At 38.5% G+C, this 26,076-nt stretch overlaps 1 long non-coding RNA gene across 1 annotated transcript in view; it reads left to right on the forward strand.

Moving 5' to 3' along the window:
* Nucleotides 1–21,222, forward strand: part of LOC144247161 (uncharacterized) — a 34,162-nt gene extending 12,940 nt beyond the window's left edge. The window contains exons 2-3 of the long non-coding RNA XR_013340865.2: nucleotides 12,072–12,166; nucleotides 13,932–21,222. This is a non-coding gene — a long non-coding RNA (uncharacterized LOC144247161). The remainder of the gene's footprint in view (nucleotides 1–12,071; nucleotides 12,167–13,931) is intronic.
* Nucleotides 21,223–26,076: the final 4,854 nt, after the last annotated feature.

The following is a 26,076-nucleotide window of genomic DNA, read 5'->3' on the forward strand; positions in this document are numbered from 1 at the left end:
CCTCATTTTACTGAAACCTCCAGTTCACAATCTTCTTGCAGATTGGACTGAAATACAGCATGGCAGAGCAATGGACCAAGACAAATGGAAAAAGAAAATTGTATTTTTCAGGCTCTAACATGGTGCCTGGAAAAACTATTTGACACCATGGGCTGCAGAGCTGCTGGGGAAAAGTGCTTTTGTGCCCAGAGAAATATTCCCAAATTGCTGCTGGCCACTGTTAAAACTGATTGGATTTCTGGCTCTGAGTAAAGCGAATATTTGGTGACAAGTGTTGCTGACAGCTTTTAGGTGTTACAGCCTTAGAAGGAGAAGTAGTTCTGAGTAAATGCTTAATCCTCAGGCTAGATTCCTCTTGTTGGATAACTGGAAGTGAAGGGGATTTATAAGGAAAAATGGTGTCAGTCTGGATGCCTTGAGGAGATGAAGGGTGATTTTTTTCTGTGGGCCTTTGGGATTCTGTCTCTGACTGTGAGGACTCTACTATTTGCTAGTTTCTTAAATATTGTTTTAATGAGAATAATTTTTTGTCTTACTTATGGTATGGTTATGCTGTAATTACTGTCTTAGTTTTTGTTTCTGTCCAGAGACAAAAGGAGTGGGTTTGGCTAGTATTTTGGCTGCTTAGAGGAGGATCACAGAACTATCAAACCTAGATTCTGACCACAGTTTCATTCTGCAACAAAATAAAATACAAATTTCATCAGTGACTAAGCAGAGAAGATTTCAAATAATGTTCTCTTCCTTTAACTGCACTTATTTTTGATGAAAAAGTTTTTCCCATCATTATGGTTTCTGAGTTGCCCAGTCAGAGAAGTCTTTAGCTGTGTTTTGCCAAACATGTAATAGACACTGAAACTTTCAGCCAAGAGAGCCTGGCCTTTGTAGCCATGTATATACTCACTCAGGACTCAGCTGCTGAGTGCAGTACCATAAACCCACAAAATGCTCTGTTTCCAAGGAAACTGAAAGCTCTGCTTTTTGACAAATGCACACAATTTATTATTCATTTCTACTACCACACTACTTCAGAACTATTTTCCCCAGCTAGAAGAATATGTGTTTTCTAATACAAAGTGAATTGAAGAGCTGGCAGCTGCTGTAGGACAGAGCTTTTTCCAGGATCACCATGGTTTCACCCTAACAGCACAACACTCACTCACATACCTCCCCAGAAAAGGCCCTGATGAGTGTGGTTCAGAGGTGACCCCCAGAGGAAGTCTGCCAGCTTGGTGGCTCCATGACCTTGGGCTACATTTTTAAGGGTAGGCAGATAAGGGTTCACTGAGACTTTCAAAAGCTCTTAGACACCTCTTTCACCTTGAAATCAACTCAAGCTGCAGCTGCAGCCTGTCAAGAAAGTGAAGTGAGAGCTAACAGAAAAATCCCTTCCTCTATTATATCAATGTGCAGCAGAGAAAAATATGGCACTTGTTCTTCTCACCTCTCACCACAGAAGTAAGTGCTTGATGCTTCAGAAAGTCCACAGCTGGATGGCTTGAGAACCACTCTCTGCTAATATTATCATCTGTGCTGAGACTTTCTGCTGAGCTTCCCATGTCTGGGTGCTCCTGCTCAGGAGGACAAGGCAAAGAGGCAGGATGAGATTTTGTCTGCTGGCTCAGTGACAGAGTGGGTGACTCTCACTGGTCAGACTCACCAGCAGAATCCAGATTGGGTGATGCACACTGTGTCCCCAAGGCAAGAGGGTGGCATTTCAATGCCTGGTGTGTGGACAGTCAGGACTAACTGTGCATCTGTAACCAGTGAAAGACATCAGTAGTAAGCACAAAGATGCTTTTTGGCCCACTCTGAAATTCTGACTTTCAGATTTTTGACTGAAAGAAATGCTTCAGGCTGAAATGAGATTTACTTCTATCCCCTGTGACAGTACAAAACAACATTTTTTCAGTAAGGAGACTTACATATTTCCCACACACAGTGGGAAAGGGGAAGCCATTATCTACCACATGCTGCATCCTTGCTGGAGCCTCAAAAAGCAGCAGGATTGTATTAAGGGCAGACAGAAGAAAGCTGTGTTTGTAAAACTCAGGGTGAATGCTGCAGGATCTTCTTACCCTGAAGGATTGAATGGCAAATGCCTAACATACATTTTAACCAATATCATTGCTGCAAGTTGAGGAAGCTAGAACTTGTATTTCAGGAGTGGATAGAATACTGAAAGATTTGGGAGAGCTAAAGCTTTCAGAAAGATTAGAGTTGAACAGGCATTTGGCTTTAAGCTGAGAACAAATGAGAACTAAAACTGGAAATTCAGGTTTTGAATTAGGTTTCTGATATCCCAGCAGTAAGCCTGGTAACTTCTCAGAGCACAGTGCCAGAAGTTAAACATTTATGTTGTTGATTTTGCAACGCTGGCCAACCCTGGTCAGTTCTGACCAAAGCAGGAAAGGGGGCACCTCCTAGAAACCCCTCAAGTGCCAAATCAGAGCAAGTTCATAGTTCAGATTCACATTCTCTACAGAATGAGCTTGGTGGGGAATCTGTGTTTTGCTTCTTGTCCATTCCTAGTCAGCACAGAGTTGAGCAGTATCAGGACTCACATAAACTGAATTAATGCTATCAGATGTTTTTGAAGTGCTGCATTTCTGATGCAATTTTCTCATTTCATTCTTGTTCTGTAAGCACAGTTCAAGCTGTTTTCCCAAGAAACACCACTCAGCTGCATCTTATTTGTGGCTGATCCTGGACAGCGTAGAAAAAAAGTAACTTAAGTCTTCACCTCAAGCCTCAGACAGCAAAGAATCTGTCATCACTGCCAGTAAAGCAATGGCAATTGGCATTACCACAAAATTATTTCAGAGGCAACAGCCATTAAAGAACACCTCGTTTAGTAGAAATCAATGATTTAAAATTTTTGGCATGATTTGTTGGGTTTGAGGCTCTTTTAGTTCCTTAGAAGCTGATTTTTCAATTCAGTTAATTTTTCTTTTTCTTTAAGCTTATACACAGTATTTATTTAATGTTGAACACAATAAACACATGAGTGACCTGGCTTGATTAAACTCATAACTGACACTGCTTGAGGAGGAAAATGAACTAAGTGACCTTCAGTGGTCATCATTTTCCCATGATGTAAATAAATCTAGGAAAGTAATGATGAGAAGGCTGAAATCTGAACTCCCACATCCCACTAATGCCACCTCAGTGAAAAACTCTTGCATTCTCTTGTGGCATTGTTATCTTACAGGAAAGAAAATAAGTTTAAATGGCATGATGTCTGGTTTATTGTTTCAGTTTATATTAATATCATTACTTTCAGCTGTGGTTCATAATATCTTATATGATGACTCTATCCAGTTCAACACAAGGAATTTCCTCATGTGAACATGATTTTCTAGTTTGGACACTCACTCAAGTTATTCTGAAGGCAAATCAAAGTGTTCCTATGGTTGGTGAAAATAATTTTGAATTAGCCACACCATTAACTGTTCCAGAGACAGGGGAAATGTGAATTCTGGTGATTTAAATGATTTGACTGTGTGGAAATATTTACTCAGATTCAAAACTCTTGTCTTATCCCAGTCTATGAATTTGTTCCTATAGCTTTATTTGCCTATCAGGATACTTATTGGCATTACTAAACCATGTTTAAAAAACCTTTTTTCCAGCAAAATCAGCATATTAAGGCTTGGAGCTGTCTGGGACATAAGCAAAATTTAGAAATGGCTGGAAATGTATATCTTTTTCAAGGGCAGAAATCCCTAATGACATAGCTTTATTTTTCTTCGAGAGTGTTCAACCAATTCTGTGCAAAACCACATGGTATCTAGTCCTCTCCTCTCTTTTCCATCACTACCTTTGAAATTCAAAGCAGATTCAGTGTCAAACTGTTTGTTTATTTTTGGAAAACAGCTAGACTAGGAGAAATGTGTTGCTATCATATGCATATTTATGGGGGAAAAAAGTCAGTAGGATTTATTCTTTTTCATGTTATATTATACTCATTAAAATTCTATTCAGTTCTGCTCTGTACAGAAAATTTACCTTAGGAGGGTATCTTTGACTGACTTAGATGCTCTCCTAATTTCAACAGCTGCTAAAGGAATATAATTTGTGACCTAAGTAAAATACAATCCTCTTTAGTGACTGTAAGGAAGCTGGGGCTTTCCAATGGAAACTGGATATTTCTGCAAACTGGATATTTCTGAAAGAAACAAAACCCCCTCATACTTCAGCATACCTATGCAACCCTGAGTTGTGAAAAATGCAAAAATTAGCTGTAAAAGCATCAGTTAAGTAAAAAATTCTGTTAAAAAATTATAAAAAGGCAGTTGTCTCAACAAAACATTTAAAAATTGCATTTAAACATCTGCTTTGAATTTGGACTATTTTTTAAGTATTTGCACCTGAGTTTTGGCATAGTCACTGTAGCTCAGGTTCTTCATGACCATTCTACTCTTGGTGGACCAAACAATCTATGCTGCATCCTCCCCTGAACACTGTGCTTTTGAGAAAAGGGGAATATAAGGGGATCTAGACTTCTGTCCCTGTTGTGTACCACAGTAGCTCATGCAGGTACATGCTATTTTTTAATCAACCTAAACCACAATGCTGAGCACAAATGGAAAATTAGGGGTTAAATACCTTCTTAGTGGTAGATCAAAAAGTTATAGAAAAATTAGTATTACTTCTCTCCAGTCATTTTCAGGAAGATATTTTCTCTTCAGAGACACTTCTACAAAAAAAAAAAAAAAAAAAAACCAAAACAAAACAAAACAACCTGCTGACTAGGTCTCTTTATTGGAGAGCAGTGGAATCTGGCAACACTTTTTTCCTGACAGTTTTTCCTCTTGTGCCAGCAACTGGAGTCACATAGATTTATCCCTGATGTTTCTGTGCCACCATGGCATTATAGATGTTAGAAGGTTAAATAAATACTCTGTAGCAACCCCATCCTGTCATCTGAATAAAGTGGAGTTTATAAGTGCATTTTGAATAATGAAATTAGCCAGAGCTGCATTGTTTGAACCCTGCTGAAGAAGTCACCTAGAATTAACACAAATGGGAATGACTGCTGAAGCAAACAGGGGAACAGAGATGGCAATTCTGATTTTTATTTTTTTGGATGAGGTAAAGAGATGTTCTCCAGCTGTGTGGAAATAGAGTTCAAATCACAATCATTACCCCACTTTACACAAGCCACTGGATTCTTTGGTTAGGATTGAGATAATTAATGAAGAGCAAAGGGAAATTCCTATTTTTACTGAAGACATACTTCATTTTGCTAGATGGAGTTTGTTTATATTACTGGGAAATGTGGCATACTCTGTTTGTTCCTGTAAAACAGGGAAGATTAAATGCTTTGAAGTATTACAAGCTGAATTTTTAGTGGGGTGAAACCCAAACTCCCCTGGGAAAAAACAAAACAAAAAAAAAAAAAAAGAAGAGGAAGAGTTATGACAATTCGAATGTTTCTTATGAATTCTGGTTGACACTACAAAACTCATGTGCCAAGAATGGATGTTCAAGGCTGCCGTCTGATCTTGGGGCTGCATACTATGTAGGATTTTTGCATCTCCACATTTTCATTTCTGATGAATGTTCAGTACTAGTTTTTGAAATTGAGGGACCTTGGCCTGAAAATACATATATTTGGAGACTAAGTTCTCCTTCCAGGAGAAAGAAGAGGCATGAATAGTGCCCTGCTATGTGGTGACAAAGTTTGGAGGATCTGGGACTGTGAGAAAATCAGCCAGGGGAATCACAGACAAGCACCAATTTGCAGACTAGGCACCTTTTTGGAATGGAATGGAATGGAATGGAATGGAATGGAATAGAATAGAATAGAATAGAATAGAATAGAATAGAATAGAATAGAACTATTTCAGTAGGAAGGGGCCTACAATGATCATCTAGTCCTTTCCCATAGGAGAGCCAGAGGTGATCACCCATCCCCAGCCTTCAGTGATGGATGAAATGTTTCATCAGGCCAGTCTTGTTCATTATCCCATCATTTTGAAAGGCCTCAGAAAAAAAAAATGCAAAACTATTGGAAGTATATAATACTTTCCCACAATACTTTTGAGTTCCAGAAGTAACCTGCATTGCCTCAGGGCAATTCCCTCCTTTGGAAATCAGTTCTGGTCTGATGCATCTTGAGCACATACATAGGCTGCTTGTTATTTTATATTTAGGTATGCAGACTCACTGTGTAAAGTCATAGTCCCTGACCCATGGCAAGTTATTTACGTGGCCTCTGACATTGCTTGCAGAGGCAGGAAGTAAAGAAGGGAATTCTGAAATTTGCTAAGGGTTTCACAGGGTTTCATAGGGGAAGGAGGTGCCTGCAGCATGTTATGTGGTCAGCACAAAACGTGTTACTCAAGAGCTGTGGGAGTCTGAAAGGAGACCTGGTCAGCAGTATCTGCCACAACTAGGCATAAACATGTTTCCAAACTTCCCCAGAGCTGTTCAGTTTGTTTTCTTTCACCATACCATTCTACAGAGATGACTGGAAGTGGAGCTGCAACAAGGAATTTCCTCAGGCTACTGAGTGGTCCGTGACATCAGCACCAGGGCTAGGAATATGATGGTCCTTGGCTGGAAATCTGCAGAAATCTACCTCTACATCTACAGGATGCAGAAAACTACATCTACAGGATGTTCAGAGCACTTAGACAAAGATTTGTGCATAGTGATCAAAGTAGTCCTTTTCAAATACTACCAATTACATTATCTTTGGAGGAGACTGTGACATTTCTGTGAAGCAGATTTCTGCCCTGCACTGCTTTGTCTGTGTCTGACCAGTAGATCAGACTTTGTCTCATGAGCTGCAGTTTCTTGCCCATATGAAGATTTGAGAAAGGTTGAGTGCTATTAAAATGCATAGTGCACTGGGCTTTATCAAGAGTTAAAATATTTATCAAGCCACAGCTTATCAATAATCACAGCAGGCACTGCTGTGGACTTTAGCTCAGTTTCAGATAATAACAATGTTGCCACCATATTAAGTTGGAAGATAGATGGAAATGAGAATATGATTAATCATTGTGAGCCTTGCTTGGCTGATGTGTGTTTGCCTTTTAGGTAATGTATATGCATGATTTTTTTGAATGCAAAAGCATCTATTATGCATGTACTGCCACACAATTTCTTTCAGATTTAGTTAAATAGAGTGAATCATTTTGAGAGGAGTCAGGCAGTTTGAATACTTTGCATTGCCGTCACAGACGAACAAAACTCAGCAGTATCCCCACACATCATGTGCATTTAATTTTTAGCAGCATTCACTTCTACCATCAAAAGTACATTATAGGTGTTTTAAATCACTGACGTATTCTGAAGATTCCTTGTACTTTTCCTTATGTCTAATCCCATAGCTTTTTCAGGGAAGTGAATGTGAAATGAAGACAAGGGTAATATTTTGTGATGCCCTTTTTTCAGGATAAATACCATTGTTCTGATGAAGATCTACAAAATTGTTGCAGTTTAACCTCAGCTGGCAACTAAGCTCCATACAGCCACTGGTTACTCCCTCTTTGTGGGATAGGGGAGAAAATCAGAAGGGTAAAAGTGAGAGATCTGAGTTGAGATGAATAGGGAAAGCAAAATCCTTGCACACCAGCTAAATTGAACAAGGAGTGCATTCACCATTTCCCCTGGGTAGGCAGGTGTTCAGCCATCCCCAGGAAACCTCTGCTTCCTCATATGTACAGGCAACTTGGGAAGGGAAATGCCAACACTCTGAGCATGCCCCCTTCATCCTTCTTTGTCCAGCTCTATATGCTGAGCATGATGCCATATGGTCTGGGATATTCCTCTTGTCACCTGGGGTCACCTGCCCCAGCTGTGCACCCCCCAGGTCCTTGTGCAGCCCCAGCCCCCTCACTGGTGGGGTGAGGATCTGAAAAGGCCTTGGCTGTGTGCAAGCCCTGCTCAGCAATAACAAATTCTGTTACATCACAAACCCAAAATACAGCTCCATACAGCCACTGGGAAGAAAGTTAACTCTACCCCAGACAAAACCAGAACATCAGTGGCAAAAAAAGAGTAAGCTGCTTTTTCATGCTTGCAGCAGACTGGCAATGAATTCAAACTTGTATGATTATCCATTTCTTTTGGAGTCCTAACATTACCCTTGGCAGGGTAGGTATATAAATATGTATTTGAAAGTAAATGGTTCCATGGGGCTGCAGCATATGGGAGTTTTGAAGACGAGAAAATTTTGTAGAGGTGAAAGAGATGAAAAGCTGCTTCAGGCATTGTGGCTTCCACTTATACAGCCTAGAGATTTTTTTCCAGCTCTCTGGATTTGATGTGTATCTCCTCTTTTGAATATGATTGTAGGCAAACGGGCTCTGATCTTTATATTACCAGTTAGCAAAAGCCTTTGAACAGTTCCAAGGTGCTGTATAGCTGATCATCCAGCCTTCTGGTAGAAAGATAAAAGATTTTGATGGGGCTTATCAGAGTTCTGTTTCAGATACCTAAAAGCTTATTCTACCTCCCACAGATCAAAATTTTAGAAGAAAAATTATTTGATGCAACACAGTCTTGTTTAGAGGGAAAAGAAGCATATGTTTCAAGCGAATCTCACAGGATGTCTGAGAAACATATTTCAACTGAAGATTTAGACTCATCTAGGCAAATAAAAGGTTGAATTACTGGAACTGTGATTTTCTTGTATTAAATTCATTTTATATTAAAATATCCAGGTTTTAATTTTTTTTTTTTTTGATGAAAAAGTGACAGTTTCTGTGGAAAAAAAAATTAAAATAATTCCTTATGTATTGGAAACTCAGGTTTGGTTTGTTCAGGGACTAATTTTTTATCAGATACATCTGAACCTTACATTTATATCAATTCTTCATGCCCAAAGCAACATTTTCAAAGTAGGGCCCAGCCTTTGGCTTTCTCAGGTACAGCTATACCACCAGCTCCTGCAGTCACAGCAGTAATACTGAAGATATGAACATAGAGACAGCTATGTTCTCTCATTTTTCTCTCTGAGAACACTCCACTTCCTTGGCAACAACCCCAAGGCTTTGAAACTTATTGCTGCCTTCCTGAGCTTCAGCTGGGATACTCATGAGCAGAACCTCATCATAACCAGAGAGACAGGAACTCAGAAATGCTGAGCTGTTGCATCAGCCCAGAATCTTTATTGCAATCCAACAGTTTCTCCCCACCCAAGTTATAAAACTGTTTCCTAATCCTCTCCTCCAAGAGATGGAGAATTAAAAATTGTCTGGAGTTCCTGACAAGATCAGTTAGGCTTTTTAATATCCTTGTTCTGCTAGATTTCCACTTTCTGGGTGGAGATGTGAAGAGTGTATATTCTTGTGCAAGTGAATGTGCATATTACAATTCTTCAGGCTGTATAGTTTGTTTCCATGTGTGCTTACCTTCCCCTGATGTTAATGGAAGCTATGTGGAAATGTCCTTGTGGAAGAAAGTTTTTGAGAAGGGAATGTTCAGCTAGGTGGGGTCTTCCTTTTAACACTTTTATTGTTTTCTAGAAGAAACCTTTCTTACTCTGAGAAGCAATAAGAAAATCAGCTTGCTTGCTGACTTAATCCAAAACCGGTTATGGAGTGTATACTCACTGGATAGGACCAGAAATACCTCAGCTTTCTAAATCCATAGGACCCATTTGTTTTACTCACACTGTTTTTAACACAGCTACTCTGAAAAGGGAGCATGAACAGCAGAGCTTAGCATCATGCACTGGACCTGGTCAGTGACATCCATAGACATGGTGATGGATGGAATACCCCCATCCTTAAAAATTACTGACTGTATTAAATGGCAGGAACTTAAATTTCAGGTTCACTGCTGCAATTTAATATTGACAGTAAATCTGTTCTCTCCCTTTTTTTTTTTTTTTTTTTAAATTGCAATTCATTGTTTGATTCAACCAGTAGAAAATACCATACAGAAAGGCAAAATGTATTTCAGTCATGATTTCTGGAACTAAGTGTATAGTTGATTCTACCAGTGGTGCTTTAAAATTTTCCTTTTTAGGCCAGTATAATGTCTCCATGTTTAAGTTGAAAAGACTACAATCTGGAGACTGAACAAAAAGGAGACAGACAAAAAGGATATCAGGGAGTTGTATCACCAGAAAGCTGTGAAATGGAACAGGTTTTTGTGAACACTCAGTGGTCAATATGAAATAATAGGACATCTGATGTGGTTTTTAAGAGATGAAAATCTTTAAACTAAGCAGTTAAAAGAATGCGAGCTAGGAGAACACTTACTTCATAACTGTATCATCAACAGAAACACAATTTTCTGTAGTCATTTGAAATTACAGGCAATTATAATTACATGCCTGAGAGAACTGAAGGCTGGCTGACTCATTGGCAGCATCAGTGTAGTGGTGGAGCTCTGACAGCAGGAAAATGCATCATGATGGAGCACCTGAAGCTCTCCAGGAAGCAGAGGCTGAAGTGGAGGGATTCTCCCCCCATGCTGTTGTGGGTACAGGCTGCGGGCAAGCTTTTCAGGCAGCACAACAGCAGCTTTATCTCAGCACACCAGTGTGAGGCTGGTGCTGCTCATCATTTCTGCTTCCTCAAAAGCATGTGGAGCTCAGCATGCTGGTAGGCTGTGAAGCACTGTGGTGGTCTTTGATTAACTTGTGCATGTGCAATGCACCTTGGCACTGGGACAGACCTTGGCATCAGGACATACCCTCTAACTCAGTTAAGATTCCATCCCATCTCCTGTCTTTGGCAATCTACACCCACTTCACTTCATACTCCACTTCTACTGCTCTCATAGTGTGGTAGAGGCCATCAGTGCATAAGGCTTTCATGCACACAGCATGCATCAGACTTGGCTGCTTTCCTGCTCCCCCTCAGCATCTGGCACTGGCTTCCAAAGGCTCTTCAGATAGGATCCTGACTCCTGTAATGAACCCTCCTTTGGTTAGCCTTCTACCCCAGAATAGGGTGGGATTTGTTGTATGCTGTAAGTCTTGTGTTGTGGGGAACAACAACCTTTTGGGGAACCATAGCTCTGCTCCTCCGCCCTGCAAAGCGAAGCAAGCCCTGGTGGATCTGTCCCTCACTTGGTCACCTGTGTGTACAAAACAGTATATTCCCTGTGCATTGTTTACTCTTTACCTCCCATTCACATTCAGAACTTCTTTTCTTTCATTTCTTCTTTGTCTGAATTCATACACTTTTGTTAGTCACTTCTGTTTTCCTTTTCACTTCTTATTCAGTGAACTTCTTTCCTGACAGCTGCCACTTTTTTAATTGTAGCTTTACTTCTTTCCATATTTTCTTTTTTTTTTTTTTTTTTTTTTTTGAATGAATATTTATCTTTTAATTAAATCACCGGGAGGCATATTTAGAACTCCCAGGGTTCACTTTGAACTATGGAAAGGAAAAGGCCTACTCTGTGCTATAAACAAAATGTTAATTTGAAATAATTGAAGGAAATGCTCTGCCTGTGATAGTCTTATTACTGAAATGCTCTGCCTATGATAGATTTGTTTCTAAATAATTAATAATTTCAACCAGAAAAGTAAGCATTTTGCTTCTGGTTCTACCAGTGTCAGCCTAGAGCAGCTCTGCAGATATGAGCTGAATAGATCTCATTTGATATTGGTTCAGCCAAAAGTAATCTTTGGGCTGAAAGCACCATGGGAAAAATGCATTTTGGTCTGTGTTTTGTCCAAACACTTTATAGCACTTTAAGTGCTCTCACCCACCTCTAGTGCCTCGTTTTTCAGAGGAATGTTTTCCCTCATAGCTGAAACATGGTGATAACTGGAGTGAGGAATAGCTGGGATTCAGGAGCCCGTTGGCTGAGAAATGGGCTGTAGTAGTGGGGGCAAAAGACTGATGGCTAGTAAGATCTCATCTGAAATAGGTGGGAAAATGTCCCTTGGCCAGGAGAAGCCTGTAGGGAGGGAAGGGGTAGGGGCATGTGCCAGTGCCTCTAATGTCCCTTGGCTCCCTAAAGTATTGACCTAAGATAACTCTGGCAAGTGTGCCTCTGGCTTTTGGTCCAACCTCCCCTCTGCACTTTGAAATAAGAGGAATAAATAACTTCTGCTTCATCCTGCTTGTAAATATTGAATCCTTGGTATACAGATCTTCATGATTATGATGCGGAAGAGAGGAAAAAAGAGTGCATAATGCTGAAGGAGAAGAAGAAAATAGTCCTTGGAAGAACTGCTTTCTGAAAGGTAAGGACTCTTCCAAGAATCATTACACTTTTCTTCCCCTCTACTCTGTACCTCTTTTGGCAATTGATGATCTGATTGTTCTCTTATATGAGTAGCCCTGCAAAAGAGAGACAATCACACACACCTTTATATTGCCTGCTAATCCAAAATGGAAGCAAATGATAAAGAGCTAAAAATTGTATTTGACCATTTTATGTAAGAGTCACACACAGAGAAGGCATAACAATACAGAGCTAGAGATTAGTGGACTTATTGCAAATATATAAGAGGTATTATCTTGCATGATATTATTATTTAGTATTTCCCACAATGCATGATAAAAAGCTACTCTACATTAGAGATCAGTTTATTCAAAAGTTCATTAAATTAATCATGACTAATAATGGGGGGCTCTTAAAGAGACATTTCTGGATTCCTCTTGAATGCATCTACTGCAGATGCATGACAGACCTTTCACTCACCCCCGTAGTCCTTCCAAAAGTGTCTGCTGACTATTTCCAAGATTCACTTTTCAAAATAGACCTTTGGTTTAACCCATGACCAAATGCATAGTCTGTCTCATAGTTGTGTATTTCCCATGACAACATGAATCCTCTGATTTAGTTTGGTGTATAACATCACAAGATTTCTTGGCAACACAAGGCAAAGGAGAAAAAAAATATTTAAAGTAGTTTCTTAATAATTAAAAGGAATAAATTGTTTTGACTTTGGTCCTTCCCAAGAGTCTGAGACTTAACATATTTACCAGTTCTATTACCAGTCTATACAGATTCTTATAATTAGTATCCTGTCCTTTCTAATAACATTTTTCATAAATTCCATGAGGATCAAATCACTCTTGGGCAGTGTCTACCTTCAAGCCATGCTTTCTGGCATAAAAATAACATTTAAAAAAACCCAAAACAGGAGTCCTATAATGCAAATGTGCCAATAAAGTGATTGGCAGGTTAAAAATGACTATTAATTTTATATATAACAAACATGGAAAAATGCATAGGTTTTAGAGCATGTGAGAAAATTTTGAGCAAAATTGCTTGTTTCCACCAAAATAGAATTGCACTGATGAGTTTTGAGATTTTCTATTAAATAGAGTAATTTCAAGATAAGGAAGTCTTAAATATTATTCAACTCTAATAGAGGAAAAACTACTTAAGCCTATCAATCTTTACAAGGCACTTATTTTTTCTGTACGTGAGGTGATTCTTAACAGGGATTTGAAGAAATGTTATTATAATCTTCTCTCCCTGGAATTAGAAAACTATGGGGTCTAAAAAGAAATACCTGACTGAAAATTTTGATCACAGATTCAGAAAATTATTAGAAAACTAGATTTGTGGAATAGTGATATTAATATTGAAATCAGTAATACCTCTAAAGACTTATAATTCCTCTCTGCTAACAGAACTCTTAGAGAGATTTATTTTCTCCCACTGAATAATATGAGTCTCAAATCTAAAGAGTGATTACTTTGGCAGTGAATTTCTAAAGTGTAGCAGTCAGGAGAAACTACCTGCTTTTATGGAATTGCCCTTTGAAATATAAAGTTCAACACTGCATTAATGAATCTGTGCACACTTTTGCCAGTGTATGCTACTGGTGTTTTGTAGTGTCTTAGAAAGATCATATATTTTTATTTATGTGACAGTTTGGGGGGTTTTTTATGCTGCATTCTTCTTTTTAATTACAAAAAATATATGCCAGAGAGGAAGTGTCCTTGTGCTGTGCAGAGAGCTACTGACATGCTGGTGTCTTGTTATTCCTCCAGGAAAAGTACCTGAAGCCTCTAATCATTGACTTGGAGAACCCAGTGAGGTACCCAACATTGCTGCTAGCTCCCAGGGAGCTCTACAATGTGGTGAAAAACACCGAGGAGCAGAAATCCCACCAAGAAGGTAGTTCCCTGAATCCCACCAAGAAATTAACCTCCTGAATGTTCAGCACAGAAGAGCTGGCAAAGGTTTCCATGGAGAAGTGCCTGTGGAGGTAGGAGTCTTTTCCTGTGAACCTTGTTGATAAGTGCCTGTGGAGGTAGGAGTCTTTTCCTGTGAACCTTGTTGATCTGGTTTAGAGATGGGACTTTCTACTCCTTGAACCTGACTCCTCTGCTGTGCAGCCGAATAGCTGACCTGGTGCCTAGAACTGCTGTTGTTCTGCATGAATTAGAGACAAATATCTTCCTTCAGTTTGTGTCTGGAAATGTAATTCCAGTGTACAGATTTTCCCTGGACTGAAATTTCTAATGATTACTTCCAGATTTTTTCTTACTCTTCACTGATTTGGCTTTTTTTTTTACTTTTTTTTTCTTTTTCTTTTCTTTTTTTTTTTTTTTTGGTGGCTCAAAGCCCTATCCAACCATCCAACCTCTTACTTGTTTCTTTCAGTAACTGTCTCCCACATTTATGCTGCATGGATTTGAAGAATGTTCCTTAGTTTCCTTTATAATCCTCGCTTCTCTTTCTCTCCCCCACTCTTTTTAGCTCACTAGTTCTCAGGCTGATTATCTCTTTCAAAAACCTCAGGCTTCAAATCTCTCTCCCACACCTTTCTTATCCTCTGTCAGAGCATTGTAGGTTAAATTGGTCCAGGAACCAATTGAAGCGGTTGTGTGTTTGGAAAATTAACACTGCTCTACTGTACTTAATTAAGAAGTCCCCAAACCCTTAGCTGAACATTGACATCTGGATTTCGTCTGAAATACAGTAACTGAGTTAATTTGTGTGATTGCAGTAAGAGACCCTGTGACAGAAGGGATGCGGGCAGGCATTGTTCATTCGTACTGTTTTCCTGAGGTGCCCTTTTGGCTGATGATATGTCAAAATTTCCTGCCTTTATCTAAGTTTCCCAAACCCATTTTCTGTCTTAAATTCAGCTCCACTAATGATCACCACAGTTTCAGTGCCAAAACAGATACAGTTGGCTTCTTATTTTAACCACAGGATTATTTAAATATTGCTCTGAGCTCTCAACATACAGCAGAGGTTCTTCAGATCTGCTCTCATCCATGCAGGTGCAGAAGGCAGCTAACTATTACCATCTGGTCTCTGAAACTATGTTTGTAGGGGCAGCCAGAAAACAGACACCTGTTTGGAACAGGATCATAAAATAAATCATAGCTAAATTATGGTGCAAGAAGGGTATGAGGGAACTAAAAACTGAAAGAGGAAATGGACAACTCATTCCGTAACCAAAGAGAAAAAAACATGGACAACTCATTCCTTAACCAAAGAGAAAAAAACAAACAAACAAACAACAAAAAAAAACCCAAACCTGAAAAACTAAGTAGGGTAAGAGGGACAAAGCTGTTGGGGTTGTAAATTACATGTATAGTAAGGAAATGAGAAACCCATTTGTAAATTTAGTTCAAAGAAAGGCAGATGCTGCTGCTGCACTTTCTGCCAGATCCCTTGCCAGTTTATGCTATCTGTCAGGGAAGGGCTGTTTGTTCAACTCTGGCTGAACCATGGGTAAGTCTACATCAGGCTGTTAGCTTTTCATAGAGAGCTGTGTCTAGGTTTGTTCTTGGTTTTAGGTTCATATAACCATGGAAGGGTTTGGATTTGAAGGGACTTTAAAGATCATCTAGTTCAAAGATCACCTAGTTCCAATACCCCTGTCATTGACAGGGACACCTTCCACTAGACCAGGTTACTCAGAGGCCCTTGAACACTTCCAGGGGTGGTGTACCTACAACTTCTCTGGGCAACCTGTTTCAGTGCCTCACCACCCTCACAGTAAAGAATTTCTTCCTAATATCTATCTAAACTGCCTTCTTTGAGTTTAAAACCTTACCCATTCATCTTAGCACTATATGTCTGTGTAAAAAAATCTCTCTTTCCCTTTTTATAGGCCTTATTTAGGTACTGGAAGGTTGCTACAAAATGTCAGTCCCAGCAGTCTCATCCTGCCTCACAGGAGAGGTGCTCCAGCCCTCAGTTTATCGTCATGGCCCTCTGGACCTGCTCTAACAGGGTTCCCAATCTGCTGCCATTGTCACTTCTGCTGAGTGACTTCTGCCACCTTTTTCACTCTTGCAGGAGAAGGTCCCTTACGACTGCTGAGTGTTCTCATAACCCCACTGCTGACTTCAAGCAGCACAACGACAAAAATGTGCTTATACAATTAGAAACTAGATTTTCTTGCAGCTTATTTGTGGCTGATACATGAAGGAGAACTAAAATTACTTATAATTAGGACTCCACCATTATTTATAATTAAGACCCCTGGCATCTTGATTGTAAGATTTATCAAGATTTAAATATTGGTGATATAGTCTTTGTTTATCAGCTTTTATCTGCTCAGATTCCAAACACCACATAAAATTTATTTACTTTTAAATACATTTTCACAACAGCAAATTTGTGAAAGTGGATCATGGGCTTCAGGCAAAGTATTGTCCTAATACTGCCTTAGAAACAGTTTCTTCTTTCCTGTCTTTGTGTTATAAATCATGCTGCATCTTTTCAGTCATCATTATTTATTTTATTTTCTAAAATTAAAATGAAACAGTTGTTTTCTCCAAGACATGGTATCATTATGTTCTGTAAAGTGTATAAAGCAGATGTTTTCTTCTATCTGTGTGACCTTATCTTGTATTTTGACTTCTGCTTGTTGACTCAGATTTTAATTGCAGATGCTTCTCCCGTCAAACAGTTTTAAATCTTCAAAGGAATGCAACCATGGCTCTAAATTATGATGCATGGGTGTGTGTTTAATACCTCAGGTTACCCACTAGCTCAGGATAGTAGGTGATTCAGGAGAGGAAGTCTCTAACAAGACAGCAAGGTTATTTTGAGCAAGTTTTCTTGCGTGTGCTGTTCCTTCGGTTTGGAAGATACAACATTATGCAGTAATTTAGGCTTGATTTCATAAATAACAGCCTTGGCTTCCAGTCTGATTCAGTCTTCCTTTGCTTCACATTTTCCGGGCATTTCCTGCCAAGCTACATTTTCCTTAGCAGATTGCTCTCTGCTATCTCCTGGTTTCTCTTACATCAAGTCCCTTTAGGCACCATATCACATCTTTTGAGCTGTACTTTCCTGTGAACTGTGGAGGAGCTGAATGGAAACCACAGTTTGAGGAACTGGTAATTTGGCAGGACCTTGCTGATGCCATAAATCAAACTGACAATAAATCACTAACATACTTATTTGGTATGGCTAGAACTGAAATTAATATTGTATTTGGAAGAGTCCTTTTTTCCTTCTGTACTGAAAAGCCACATGTTTCTACTTTTCTGTCCAAAAATGAGGACCAGCAATATTATTCCTGGGTATAGGAAATTAAAACAACTTTTCATTTGTGTTATAATTATTGTTTGCTTAAGCTAATGTTTTCATAATGCTTTTTTGTTGTCTCACAACCTAATAGCTACCTAGAGGGGTATTTCAGTTAGTTCTTTCTAGTATATTAGTCCTTCAAAAAGAGAAAAAATTGGAAGAAGAAAAATTATTGTCTTTCTCATTAACAATGTGACACTGGCATTTAGCTTTTTGGGTTTTTTGTAAGACTTACTACAAACTGCCTGTGTTTTGTTAATAATATATAAAAATTGTGTTTATGGATGTATTACTACTATGTACTTCTAACAATGAGATGATGTAAAGCAGAATTTGTTAGCTCATAAAGTAAATAAAAAATAAAAACAGACCAAACAAATTGGACCAAGCTTCTACATCTTGAAGGTGAAGCAGGAATGACTTAATGCTTCCTGGATTAAGAAGCCTGTTGTGTAAGCAAATGGAGTGGGTCCATCTGCAAGAGGTAGGAAAGGAGGAAAAAAATCCAAGGTTCCTATTCAGAGTCTGTTTTCAAGCCTGCTGGCTTCCTGATGCTGTGGGTTAGATCTGGGAGTCTAAGCCAGCTGAGGTTGAAACTTGACCCTGGAAAATGAAAGAAAAAAAAAAAAGCTGTTGAGCTGCAAATCTAGGTTTGCTGTGCTGCTGAGACGTCTCTCTTGGAGACGTTATCAGTCTTGGACCTCAGGGAAGCTGCGTATCCAGAGAATATGTTGTCTGGGTCGGCAGCAGCCTGGGTATCCAGGTCAGGAAATGAAGTAATTTCACATATTAAAGCTCTCTGAGAACTCTGGTAGACTGCAGTGGCCCATCCTAATGGATTGCCCAGGATAACCACATTTCACCAATCAAATAGTGCAGTAGTTCAGCAGTGACTACTGGCTTGGCACTGGCTGATAATATCAAACAGAAAGAGGGTTGTACAGCAAGACCTGATTCCAAGGTTGGGAAATATTCAAAACCTTATTTGGATTGTCAGGAGCATGGTAGTCAAATGTGTTGTCTTCATGGCTGGTTGTGTGAATGTTATTTTTGGTAACAGGTATCATTTATGGCATTGTGGAACATAAAGTGTGCAGATACTGCCAAGTGATGAAGTGGCAGTGTTATCAGTTTGTGTTAGCTCAGCACTTAGGAAGTCAAGATCATAACAGCACTGGTGCAATGTGTTCGAGTGCTTATTTGTCCCACAGACTCTTCCAAGACACCCCTCTCACATCACTGTGAGAAATGATTATTTGAGTTGCTCAGGTGTTTGGGATATGGAGAAGTGAATGTTCAGGTGCTACACATTGAATATTGCTTCTTGTGCTCAGGAGACAGTTTGAATCTACACACAAAAGCTGTACTGAAAAGAGACAGGAGCATTATTAAACTTTGCAAGGAAAGACTTACAGGATGTCTGAAAATAGGTTTTTGGCACCAGTTTAATTTCAAATGTCATCTTTAGTTCTATTCCAGAAATAATACTTGGTAAAGGCTATTCCGTATTTCCAGTGAAGCCCAATAGAATCACTCTGAAAAATAAATGAGTCCTATTTGCAAAGATTGCATGTACCTTAAACTCCCTGCTGCAGAATATTAATAAATAACTATTTTTACACAAAAATCTCTCTGGTAAATTGGGCTTTTGTGAGAATACCTTCAATATTTGTTCTTTTATTACTGGCTTTATATGATCCAAAATCTGGCCACATTAGCTCCTGTTGCACAGAAATGGCAAAATGCTGGAGAGCATTGAGTCTGAGCAATCATTTCATTGAGATCTTTCACTGGCCTAAGATGATGCATGATGTTCCCCAATCTACAGCAAAGCCCCTGGGGTTTACTGGTGTGACATGGACTTTTCTCAGTTAGCCTCTGCCTGTGGCAACTGTCTCTGCCAGTAGTACCAGACCATGTGCAGGATTTCCTGTGGTGTCACCCTCGTGAGAGAGAGAGGAAGGTTTAATTGAAGTTTCTTCTATGCACCCCTGTATTATGAGATGTGAGTCAAACTAGGTGTTCTCTAATTTTTCAGAAAAGGCATTTTCTCTCTCTACTAATCATATTTATTTTTGCCTTTCTAAGCCCCAAGGTCTGTAAAGTTGTCCCAGCTTCTTTATGCAAATATAATAATAATTTAAAAAAAATATCCCCTGAAACATAAATTGCTAGGTTGTATTAAAATGGATTTTTGTACTCAAACTCAATTCTCACTTAACTGTAGCAACTGGGACAAACGTTGGGTCTGTAATAAGTTTTCCTTTTTGAAAAAAGGGACTCCAAGGAGTTCTTTGAAGAATATCTGAATATAGACTTAACCAAGAGCCCAGGATGGTTTTAGGAGAAGAAATATCCACTGGTTTTGGAAAGTAAAATATATTTATAGCTGTCTAAAATACATAATGAAATATTTTGGTGTCCTTGGAAAAGATGTAGCATATGCTCAGGGTTTTTGAGTAAAAGAATAAAATATTCACTTTCTGCTAACTTGAGAAAAGTCAAGACCTTAATCCTTGTTTCCTGCTGGCAGTTCTTTGTCATGCTGTGCTATGAACGAATGCAAAATGGCAAGTCAGGTTTTGTAAATAAGGGGTGAGAAAAATGGGAATTATATTTTTAGAAAAAGAGAAAACAGACATAGAGACCATTTGAAACAAACCTGCTTTTAAAAATACTGACTGTAGAAAAAATGCAGGGATCACAGATTCTGTATGTCAGGCCTACAAAAATGAAAGCTTGAGAGGAAGTTTTCTTATCTTGATGTGGACCAGCCTGGGAAAAATACTTCTTGCCTCCAGAAACTGTTAAAATTTGTTCTCTCTCATCAACATACATCTTTAATTTAATCTAGATTGCCTGGATAAGATTGTGATCTGGGATATTTAACTGTTCATACCCACTGGAAAAAAAACCAAAACCTTATTTAGTTTTGCAATATGAAAATGATTGGTACAGTTAAGAATTGTTAGACACTAAGACCATAAAGCTTACAAAAAAATATAGATATAAAGAAAATTCTTAAAAATATACCTAAATAATTGATATAAGTACAATAAATATACGGGATAAATCAATTTTTCTGTATATCAGGCCGTGTTTTGCAGTTAATGATTTCTGTTTCTTAAATAGATTTTACTGCTCTTCAGTGAGCTGAGGCATTTTGTCCCTCTGCCACAACTTTCAGAATTTTAGTGTATCTCATCTTCTAGTATCTTATTTTAATTGATAGATTGGAAGAGGAAAACAAACTATCTTTGCTGTTTTTTTCTGGACATCATATGATGTAGCTATAGCACCAGTCTAGACTAAATAATTGAAACAAAGACAACTGTTGGAAAGGAAAGCTGTTGTTGAAAAACCTTTTATCACCTTAATATGCTTTGGTTTCAGATTCTAAGCTTGGCTCTTCACCAGTTTGGTGCCTTCTGAAATTTTGACTGAAGATTTAGATATTTTCAATATAACTTTTCTCTAAGTATATGCAGTCTGTCATAGACAGGTCTCATGTAATATCAAAACTAATTTGCATCAAATCCACATTAAAAGAAAAAGTGAGGTTCTGTTTTGATCAAGCTTTTTAATTGAAGACATATTTTAATGTATTTTGCCTATGTATTAACAGTATGGAGAGCTCAAAAACTGTGGTGCATATTGGAGAGAGCTGTGGAATGCTCCAGACTAATTTAAATCCATCTCCATCCAAAACCCCCTGCTAGGTCACACAGGAGTCTTGAGCAAGTATTGGACAACTTGATCAATAATTGTTACCTCTTGGCACCTTCCATGCTGTCTCCTACAAGAACAGCATAGAAAGTGCAAGGTTTTGTTCTGAACTCTTTCTGTTCTTCATTTTTTTAAATAAATCTGCACGCATACATCCACATTCTTCAACATGCCTTAAGCTGGGAAAGGCACTGATTTACGTGGCTACATATTGCTTTAGACTCTTAGCTTTGGGCTGCCTTTTTAAGTCACTGACAGGTGATATAAACCCGTGAACACCTTTAAATAGCTACATAATGCCTCTGGACCTGTGTACAATCTGATTTACACTAGCTCTTACACTGACGTTATTTACTCCTTTTTTCTTCATATTCCTGCTATTCAAAACCTATGCAGTACACAAATCAAATTCCTAAGATTAACTTTTGAATTTGTGTGCACTCTCATACCCCTTGTTTTTACTTCTTGATCCTAAGAAGACCTTGTATAGTATTTCCCATATATAGCTGAAACAATCTTTCAAAGGGTTGGATAGTGGGAATTTTGCAGCACAAAGTGGAGAATTGCCCAGACAGTCACTGCAGGGGAGGAATGAATTGTTGCTACTGTGAGCCTTTGCTTCCAGTTATCTGGTTTGTGTTTATTTATGATGCATGAATTATACAACACGGGCAGGCTCTTTCAATTACTTAATAATATACAAATATGTAAATACAGGTACGATCCTCAACACACTGCTTTCAATTCTTATCTACTGCAGCACATTTCCTGGATTTTAGTCCTTCCAGCTCTGCTGGTAGTAAGTGTTGATTTGATAAAGAAAACAGGAAATAATTCTTAATTTCAATAATTCATGGAAAATGAACAGAAACTATGATATCTGTGACACATGAGAGCACACATCTCAAACTGGGATATTAGTATTCAGTGCTGGGACTGTAGCTCTGGAACATATGCTTAAAACATTTCTAAGCCCCTTAGGAATACCATTTCAATAGAAATTCAGTAAACTCTTGAAATAAGTCAACACAGAAAATTATTATATAATTTGAGCTCTTTAATTGCCAGTTATGTCCTTTGGTTGATCCTCTGAAACAATGTTATTGGTATTTAATGTAAAATTTCTGCAGTAAAAAAGGTGAATTTATGGGGTGAAGGGACAATCTTTCATTTCATGAAATATAACTGGCAGATGGAAACATGAAATAAAGTGCCTCCTGCCAGCTTTTACTGAACCTGCTAGTAAACTTTCCTGCCTTGAGACATTAGAAAGTTTCTTTGGGACAATTAGCATTTACTGAAGGATCTGCTCTTCCTCCACCTTCACAACAGTGCAGGGTATTTTGTAATTTTTAATATATTATCCAGCACTTCAATTAAATGGGTGGTTGAGTAGAGTTGTGTGTCTCTTGTTGTTAACACGAGAACGTGCCGAAGCATGACAGAGGCTGCTGTGCAGTTTAGGTCCCTTAAAGGATAATATTTTACATGGGATTTAAGAGTACAAAAGGTTTACTGCTGCCTGAATGGAGCCTGTATACCCCAGCTTCTTTTACTGACTCCTTCCCCAGAATTTTAAATCTATATTGTTTTGGTTTAACTGCAGCCAGCAACTAAGCCCTTCACAAATGCTTGCTCAGCTCCCCACCCACCCCACAGTGGGATTTGGAGAAGAATCAGAAGGAGGTTAAAACCATGGATTGGGACAAGAACAGCTTAAAAATTGCATTAAAGGTAGTATTACTACTACTACTACTACTACTAATAATAATAATAATAAAAACAATAATAATGATTACTTAGGATAAGTAATTGCTATTTAGCAACAACTTAAACCATCAGTGTGATATCAGCGTTATTCTCATACTGATTCCAAACACACAGCATTATACCAACTTCTAGGAAGAAAACTAAATCTATCTCAGCTGAAACCAGGACATTTGTCCCATCACCAAGCTGAGACCTCTTCATCTGGCTCCTAGCTGTGAGAGCTTTGAAAGAGTGGACACAAGTACCTACATAAAAGTGTGGCTGTGCTACAAAAAGACATTCTCTAAACACAGCAGATTTCAGAGCCATGTCATTTGCATCAATTTCCTTATAATAACATGCTTTTAATACCATGTTTTTATCTTGGATTTTACAATACTGCCTTTTTTCTCAGCACACCAGTCCATGAATTTATCTTAGTGGCAGGTAATCTAGTTTTGTGAGCAAGTGCAGCTGCAGATGAATGGATACAGGTTTCTTCCTCCAAACAGGAAACCTTTTTCTCCTCCTTGACTCCATAATACACCTCTCCAAGGAAAACAGCAGATTGCATTGAGTCCTGGATCCTAAAAGCTTTTCTCTGCAGAAAAATATTTTACAGTTTGAACGTCTATTGTTTCAGATCTTGGAAGGCACTGCTGTACCCATGTGAATGCTACTTTGAGTTCAGTTATCTGTGAACTTTAGCAAAAAGTCATGTCCCTGACTGATGCCATTGCCATGATGGCCAGAGGCTCCTATGCTATTCCTCCTTATCAGTAAAGGTTTGTAAGAAAGGTTCCCAATGTTATTTCAATGGATTTGACATTATTTCACAGGGGCTGTTAGAATATTTAAATGTGGAAGGGTTTCAGTAATAAATATAAACTTGCAGAAAACTTAGTGGGAATTTTTTGGTGAGTTTTAGCACAATTCCTTTGGTTTCTTCTGAGTAGCACTCTTAAAATGTTCATCAGGGATTCAGTCTGTGTGTGCACTCTTTAAAAAAAAGTCTTCTGTAGGTAATTTGGCTTCATATCACCTAATACATTATGTACAAGTTATACATTATATAAAAGTTAGTGGAGGTTGTTTGGCTTTCATTGCTGTAATATTGGAATGGCTGATGCAACCTGAATATTTTTATCATCTCATTAAAAATCAACATTCCAGAGTGTCCTTATATTTTTGTTGGTAATTAAAGAGTAAAAGATGTATCATCTAATAACATTTTTAATTTCCTGTGTTTTTGTATTAAGATATGAAATAAAGGTACAACAGCATTAGTAGATGCATTTATTGAGACTATGAAAATTCTATGAAAAACAACAAGGGTTTTAAAATCCAACAAAACTGCAATATAAATTTCTCACAAGGCAGCATCAGATGTTGTGAGGTCTGCTTTACAACATTCCCCAAAACACCTTACAGCCATCAGGGAACAGCTGCTGACTGGCTGAAGTCCCGTGCACTCCAACTGGCCCCACCAAGCCCTCTGCACTCACTCACTCACTCTGCAAATCTCTTTGCCTTTTCCACCACAGGGTTTTTAAGGCAGATGAAGACCAGAGGAGCTCAGTCAGAAGAAGCCTTCTAGACTGAATGCTGGTGGGAGTTTGCAGTCCAGGAGGGGCCTCAGAAACTCCATGCAGAAATCCTCCTGAGTGGAGTGCTCACTTAACTGCCTAACATAGTGAGAGGACACGAGAAGCAGAAAATCCAAGCCTGGGTTCCACTTCATGCAGCGACTTAGCAAAAGTGCCTCTGTTGAATATGTAAGAGGATTTAAGACCTGCAGTTGCCTTGGCCATACTTGATTGTCAAATTTTGCATATTTATGATAACTAGGAATCAGTGCATGTCTTGAACCCTTAGTACTGCATGCAGTTATGTTTATTTTTACAGTATGGTGTAAGGAGGGAATGTTTCAGCACAAGTGTGGCACTTTGGTTAATAATTGACATGTTTAACATGCATTTTCTTTGGCAAAAAGAGCATTCAGTTATATATGCATATATTGACCTTGATGTCAAAGATTACCTCCTCCCCATGTGAAATTACTTGAAGTCCTGCTTTTACTGGGTTTAGTGAATGTTTAGGAAGCTGGACTGTAACCAGAAAATCAAAGGGAAAATCTAAACTACAGCATTTGGTCAGAAGAAGATGACCACAGATAAGGACAATGGCAAGAACTTATAAGTTTAAGTTGGCCATCTCAGTGAGGGAAATCAGACAGCTGACACAAAGATATGTCTTGAGATGGGTCAGTTATGTACAGGAACTCCTTAGGACAATAAGGAAGTTGACATGAGAAATCATAGGCTACAAATTGTTAAATTTATTATTAAAATAAAATACATGAGGAAATCTGGCAAGTGTTTTTGCTATAGTCAAGCAGTAACTTTACCTCCATTCCTCATTCCTTCCAGAATACAATCATTCAGTGGGCTAGTTTGTTTCTTTTTTTTTTTCTTTAATATAATTTTCCATTTGTTGTTGTTGTTGTTTTTTTGTTTTGGTTTGGTTTTTTGTTTGTTTTTTTTTTGTTGTTTGTTTGTTTGTTTGTTTGTTTGTTTTAATTCTGTGTGTTACGGTTTTATGTTGATAACACAGATATCATCACTGAGTCCATATTCAGTAGGTTGAGTAAATGACATCCACAACTCCTGGACTGCTTTTTGGGATAAGAATGTTGTTAACCTCCCAGGCTCACTGTAGCACTTACAAAATGAATATGGTTCTCCACATATCTGTAAATATAGATAGGCAACATGCACCACACACACACACACAGATATATTTTTATGACACTTTTATCCTCCATCTAAAGTGTAATCTTTTCTTTTGCTCAGGTTAATTTGATACTTTCTCTACATCTAAGTCCTGCTCGACTCAGTTTAAAACTCCTGTAAGCTGTTCATAGTCTCATGGGAAAAAGAGAAGTTAAAGAAAATGTCCTGTGGACCTGAAAGACACACAGCAATTGCCTGAATTCTGTTTTTTAAGAAATGGATGTGCAATCATGTAAAGCATCTGTGCCATGTGCATCCCTCCCATACTCTTGAATATCCTCCAAACTGAGGTAGAGCTTTACAGAAGCATCTCAGCAGCTGCTCTCTTGCCCTCCTCCACACCCAGCCAGGTATTTCCCTCTTGAAA

Source organism: Lonchura striata, chromosome 2, assembly GCF_050655825.1.
Source record: "Lonchura striata isolate lonStrDom1 chromosome 2, ASM5065582v1, whole genome shotgun sequence".
Lineage (NCBI taxonomy): Eukaryota > Metazoa > Chordata > Aves > Passeriformes > Estrildidae > Lonchura > Lonchura striata.